Source organism: Ursus americanus, chromosome 29, assembly GCF_024610735.1.
Source record: "Ursus americanus isolate L20-20 chromosome 29, mUrsAme1.1.p, whole genome shotgun sequence".
NCBI classification, from domain to species: Eukaryota; Metazoa; Chordata; class Mammalia; order Carnivora; family Ursidae; genus Ursus; species Ursus americanus.
The window spans coordinates 5,061,674-5,068,594 of NC_142155.1; positions in this window are offsets into that span (position 1 = coordinate 5,061,674).

Genomic DNA, 6,921 nt, shown 5'->3' on the forward strand with positions numbered 1-6,921 from the left:
GTCAGGCTTTCCTTTGGCTGCAGTTCCACGTTGAACACAGCGTATGTGCCAAAGGATGAGAGGGAGAAGGAAGAGCCAAAAGGAGGAGGAAGAGGAAGAGGAGAAGAAGTTAGTACTTCCTTCTCCCAAATCACTGGGCGGTTACGCAGTGTTTCCCTCTCTGATGCATGAAAGGCCATTGCCAATCGAGCGCAGTGTGTTAAGCACGATTCCTTCTAAAGATTCGGAGCGGATTGCACCCTAATAAGGTAACATGACAGTGAGCTCCACAGTGAAGTGTTAGAGCCTGGAATTTTGTTAAGATCCTGAGTCTGAGTCACAGGAAACACGAGTTCAAATCCCAGCTCTAAAGTTCAAGGTCTAGGTCAGCTTCCAATGAGAGTTTTTTGAGCACCTACTAACTTAACCTCCTAAGTCCGTTTTTCCTTTTCTAACGCAAAGACGATTAATTAGAACTTCTCTGAGTTTCCTCTCATATACACAACTCAAGTGAGTGGATCTCACTGTGATGCCTTTATAAACTTTTTACTTTTTTCTCCCAATAACCTCAAGATAGAGTTATTTTTATTCCTAGTTTTGGGATGTGGTGTGGAGAGTTAAGTGACAGGTCCCAGGTCATGTGCCTAGAAACCACCTATGGTCTCTGCCTCCGAAGCCTTTTATATACTAGTGGTTTTTAAACCTTGGTCCCTCTTAGGCCCGCTTGAGGGCAGTGGCCTTGGCCTCACCCAGGCTTACGGACTCACAAGAAGGTGGATAGCTTCCCAGGTGATTCTGGGAAGCACAGCATGAAACAAAGATGTAAAAGAGCTTAGGACCGCCCCCCGCCCCCAAAAAAGTATGCCACACTTGAGCCAGGATGAGCTGATGAGATGACTTTCCTGAGTGACCCCAGCAGCACCTAACATTCACAGCCCGCTTTCTAGAAAGCAGCCGGGCACTGGGCCAGGTTCCTTCTGTGAACTCGGGTTGAATTGCAGTCACATTATGAAGAGAGTACGATCCACACTTAAAAGGGAGAAGTCTGGCTTGAGGAACGTGATGTGGTCACGTAGTTAGTAAGTGGCAGAGCCATAGACCAGGGGACGTGACTCCACCGTCCCCACCGGGGACAACCGCACCGGCCTGTCTGTCAGGGCAGTAAAAGAGGGTGAAGCAGCTCAGGAGAAGCAGGAAGTGTGAAGACCGGACAAAGAGCAGGAAACGAACTGAGGAGGAAGCTGAAGATACCGACTACAAATATTCTGTGTTGTAGTGTTTTCCGTCATTAGCCTTAGGGAGAGAGGAACCAGACACATTATATGGTGTCTATTATAAAGCAAAATGAGGACAATGACACCTACGTTTTCCATTTCTGGTTTAAAAATGTGGCTTTGTCATCAAGGAAAGAGTCAGGACTTAGAGCATGAAGATAGGGGCGAGAATCTGCTCTGTGTCCACCTGGGAACAGCCCAGACTTTGATGGAGCTTCTGCCGTTCAGTAGGTAATGAGCTGGACACCTTCACCTTGACCTCTCACGTTGGCTCTCTGGGTTTCTTTATCTGCAAAAGGGGTATAACAATACCTACTTGGTAGAGTTGCTGAAAGTAGCAAATCACAGTACATATTTGGCCCTCCCTTGTGAACCATAAAACAGGTGACGTATGTCCACGGACATTATTATCCGCATGCAGTTTTTCATGATCATGTGCTTGCCAGGTACCCACTGTTCACCCGCATTGCCTAGACATGGGTAAAAAACCCTAAGTCATGGGTAGCACGACCATGGAGACCAAAAGCGGACCAGCCAGAAACCGTCGACGCTTGTTTTGTGCATAGCTCTCGTCAGTCGAGTAGGTGCCTTCTCGATATTGCAGATGAAAACTGCAGGCTAAGGAGGTCAAATAAACTCCCCGACCTCTATGTCTTTCAAAAGGCAGAACGAAGAGCAGGAAAGCAGTCCTTTTGGTGCCACCAGCGCTGGCTCCAGATGAATGGGACTTTTTTTTTTTTGATAAAATACAGAAGGTAGAGGAGAGTCCCATCTATTATTACTGCTGATGAGTGATTATCTGACAGGCAGGCGTTCCAAAGTTCATCCACTGTTTGTCGCATTTACATGGAGCCTGTCTCTAAATACAAATGCTCTCAGGCATTGAGGAAGAATAGAACTCCTTCTCTACATTATTTTTCCTCCAACTCCCCCAGAAACTATAGGTTATAATACAGTATACTATAAACTGAAATAAAATGTTCAAAAATTAGTCTGTTTCACTCAAGTGAAGTCGCTCTTTTCTTCCCTAGGTTACAGATTGTTTTCATTTCTGATTCTGAAAAGGACAGGCTGGTTGATTTTTTATTAGCCATGGTCTAAACAGACTGCTGTTTGCCTTTGGGGTTAACAGGGCCCCCCACATATCTCCATACCTGCCCCTTGGGTAATGAAAGTCCCAGTAAGACTCAGGTAATAATAATTCCAGCAAGACTGGCCTTCCTCGGGAGGACACTGAGGTCCCCTTGGACAAAGCCACTGACAGCAGGGTCAGCAGTGGGATGTCCTCGTCGGCCGCCCCCAGGCCCTGAGATGGCCAGGAAGGACGCAGACGCACGTGAGTGGGAGTGGCCTGTGCCGGCTGAAGTCGTAGAATCAATTCGCAGTTCCAGCTTGATGAGTGCACAGTTTTGGTTCTGTGGATTTTGTGGACTGCTAGAGGATTTCTGTAGCAAATATTTAACATCGAGCAAGTTGGGCTTCTCTGAAACCAAGTAGGTTTTTGAGCTGTCTCTTCCTGCTTTCAGTTGATGTGAGCTCAGGAAATGGGAATTGATTTTATCCTAGGTAGAACTTAATTAGAGAGGACGTTTTGTTTCTGCAACATCCCAAGCTTCATTTCAAAGTCAAATCGAAATTATTTTTGAATTACGCCGTGGTTTGGATTACTTAGACATTCCAAGCATGTGTTTTAGCAGCACTGTATCAGAGAGTAGGTTGCAGTTTGAAATCGGTTAAATTTTTTTCACTCACTTAATATCAATCCTTGATAATAATGTGGAAGTCCCAGACAAGGTGGGGTTAGGGGAACAAAACGAACATGGGGAATGCTGGCAGAAATCATTATAGGCCACAACTGGGAGAATGGGGTTTGTACACATACCTGTTCTCTTCTGTGGATGGTGAAGTTATGAAAAACCCAGCACCCAACCTTGCTTAACATCATGCACTTGCTTATAGCTGATATTTGGGGAATAATTCTCATGCCAGATCCCCCCCTTTTTTTTTTAAGATTTTATTTATTTATTTGTGTGTGTGTGAGAGAGAGAGAGAGAGCATAAGTGGGGGGAGGGGCAGAGAGAGCAATGTATGTGAAATGAAAAACATGCCTGACTGAGGAAAGTGAGCTCAACGAGTTAAGTGACAATCCAGGGTTAGATAACTAATTAACAGCAATCTGGGACTTGTAGCCTCCGTCTAATTTGTAGTTCACTTTCCCACTTTGCTTCTTTGGAATCTTTCAATACTATTTTTAAAAAAAGAAAGAAAGAAAGGTAATATCGTGCCTTCCTTTGCTCCTGAATAAGAATGTCAGCAAAATGTCTCGCCATCTTTGAACAAGGAAGTGTAAAGTCAATGTATGGAAAGGCAGACATCATCTCAGGCGGCGTATCTCCAAAACCTGTAACAGGTTGCATAATGACATTTCTAAAATTCTCTAATTTGACACTGGAAGTGTGCCTTCCATGTGCATAGATGTAATAATAATTCCATTTGCTAGGTTACACGAGAAACGAGACTTGAATAGCTTGCCTTCTTTGGTCAGATAAATGGATGAGAAGATTCTAGCCAGGCTCTTTTAACTTTGTGTCCACAGGCATATCTGCTGCATTAGTGGATAATAAGACTGTCCTTATAATAAAGGCAGCCAGGCTGAAACATGGCTGATTGCGTGTTTTGGAATCCTGAAACTAACGGAAATATAGTTATGTGACTGCTTGGATCAATGTGGCCATTAGATCAACTGCGTGAGAATGAACCCTTAATAATTGCCATAGAAAAAAGGGTTGTGCCAACTCATTTGGTTCCTGTTGACTTAACCGTGCGGTAGGCCCGGGAATGGATGAAAACGTGTATGGAAACGTGAGGAATGAGAGAAGGAGACTCCTGTACTTGGGAAAGCTGTCTGTCAGTGGGGGGAGGGCAAGGGGTGCTACAGGTGGAACCCAGAACCTGGAAAGGCAGGGCACATTCTTGAATCAAAGCCAGTATCGGTATGGCCATTCCTTCTCAACTAGTCAAACTGGTCTGGATGTGTCTAAGCAATGTCCTTGGTAGGCAAACAGATTTTGCAAATAGTACGTGGTTTCTGCCCTTTATATACATTTTCCCCCTATAAAACCTCCTTACTGTCGGCACGCCAGCCTCAAATACGTGTCACAATGTCCAATGTCATGAATGGAAAAGGAACTCAGCACACAAGGGGAAATCCTATTGCTTGCCAGTAAGAAGGCAGCTCTCCTACCACCCATGAATGTATATTTTAGTGTAAATGATCAACTTGACTCTGCACCCTCCCTGTTCCCAGCCTGATAAGAAGCAGATTGTTAGGTCCGTGGAGTGCCAGACCCTCAGTCTCCCCAGCAATTTTGCAGGCGTAGATCAGTCTCCGAGCACAGGACCCTGCACTGCAGCATTCCCTGGGGGCAGTGTACCCAGACCTTGCTAGGCATCAGATGGTCACCTAGGCAACTTAAAATAAATGGGTATTTTTCAAGAGTATCCCATATCTAATTTGGGATATTGAAGAGAAGGCGAGTGGGGCTGGGGGGAGAACATCTGGAGTTTCAACAAGCACTCCAGGGAGCTCTGATCTACAGATCTCTGATCTGAGATAGGAAGCCAGGTTCCTAGGTTGAATTTGGGGCTGGGGGAGAGATTTTGTAGGTCGTGGACAGAATTTTCCCACTGAATATGCTCGGTTATGCTGAGACAGTCTTGGAATCTTTACAAAGCCATTGTCATAGTGCCCCGCGTTACTATGTTAGTGGCCTTGGTTTGAATTGTAATCTTTTCGGAGGAGGTTCCGGATCCTATTAAGTCAGAGCTTCTTGATCAGTTACCATGGGCCAAGACCTTTGGGCAACAAAATGGGTTAAACATGTTTCCTATCTATACAAAGCTAACACTGAAACTAGACTGGGGAGAATAAGCCTGTTGTCCATGAAAAATCAGATGATAATCTGGGGACTACAAGAGTAAGAGGTACGGAAGGGATGAGTCTGGTACACCTTCGTCCAGGTGATGTTGGTAACCGTCCTCCAAGGAGGCCATGGGAAGCCCTTCCCAGTCTCCTCTTACTTCTCTTGTGATGGTGAAACACCCAAGGTTGCGGTGCGTCTGTGCTGGGTACTGCTGTCCCAGGAGGGTTAGGGTCAGGCGGCAGAGAAGCACCTCCCAGTCTCCGAGGGAAGAACTGAGAAAGGCTGGAATATCCAGTAAGGCTGTCAATCTGTGCGGTAAGTTCTCAAGAGGACTGTGGATTTAAAGAAGGGAGGGAAATGATGATAATGAAGATAAGAGGAGATAAGAAGAGCCAGGAATTCTGCCTCCTGCCAGGTACATGGGGAGCCCAGCATGTGCTTTTCGTCCAGCTGGGCCTTCTGAGCCTAATATTCCAGTGCTCTGCGCTCCATCTCTGGATGTGTCCACCAGACTGCAGGCTTTCTCCTCTAAGCACGCTCTCTTGCAAGGCTAGAGTTCCCCTGTTGTGGTTCGGGAGCTACAGGGAATCAGCTGGGGGTAGGGAGCTCCACACTGCAGAAAATTTTAAGACCAGCTGAACCAAAGAGCATCAACAGAGATCACATTGAGTGTGGGTGCAATCAAAGCCTTTGCGTGTAAGGGTGTGTCGTGAACCAAGGTTGTTTACGTTCTTATGAAAGAGTGCTGGGGGAAAAGATGGTTGGGGTTCTGGCAGTAAAGTCAGCCGTGAAGTCCCTTTTAAACGTCCGAAGAATTCTAAAAATGTACTGTAGGTGGGTGTCTCCTTTATCCTGATAGAGAAGCCAAGTGTGTTCTCCTTTGAAACAACTAGAAAAAAAAAATATGGTTATCTAAAAACTGGAGGCCAAAGTGGAGTTCTGAAAATAATGAACATCCAAAGCCAAAATAGTTTTCTTTAAAAAAAAAAAAAAAAAAAAGATGCAGTAGCGGGTAACAATGGCATTACTCATACGATGTGTACTACTGGCAGAACTTTCCATCCAGATTTAATTGTGTAAATAAACAACAAAAATCGTTAATTTATATAAACTCAAGGAAATTGTCCTGAGTTTAAATGACAAAAAGTATGGTATTTAGTAAAAAGGAGGAAGGTGGGTTTCTGATCTCTAAAAAGCCAAATACCCAATTTCCTTGACACTGTAACCTGTGACATTTTAACCAAAAAGCAAATGGTTTCTAAAGGGTCTGCCAGCCAGCCAGGCGCTAAGGGTCAGACGGTTTTTCTGTGAAGCGCCTGCTTGTGCTCCAGTTATAACTGTGCAGTAGTGCTCCGCGTGGTGGGAAAGATGCAGGGTAACCAGAACCGTGAGAGCAGAAACTTCTGAACTCTTCCAGCAGGAGTAGCTAATGCCTGACAGGAAACAAAGTTTTCAGAGGCCTGTGAATACAAATGTAGCCGCAGAGGTGTATATGATGAGGAAGAGTTGGGGAAAACAAAATAGATGTCCCGCCCCTAACACATAAACATTCTGTGTAAGGATCCTCCTGAGACTTCAGGCCGACCCAGAGACGTAAGCAGGCAGACTCGTCTTTCCTTCAGCAGAAAGGACGCTTTGCAATCCCCACCTGGGATCAGTAGGACGCCAGGTGGGGGGTTAGTGAGCTTCCTGCAGCCAGCTGCTCTCCCTGACCATCTCTCACCTCTGGAAAGGCCCTTTCTAGC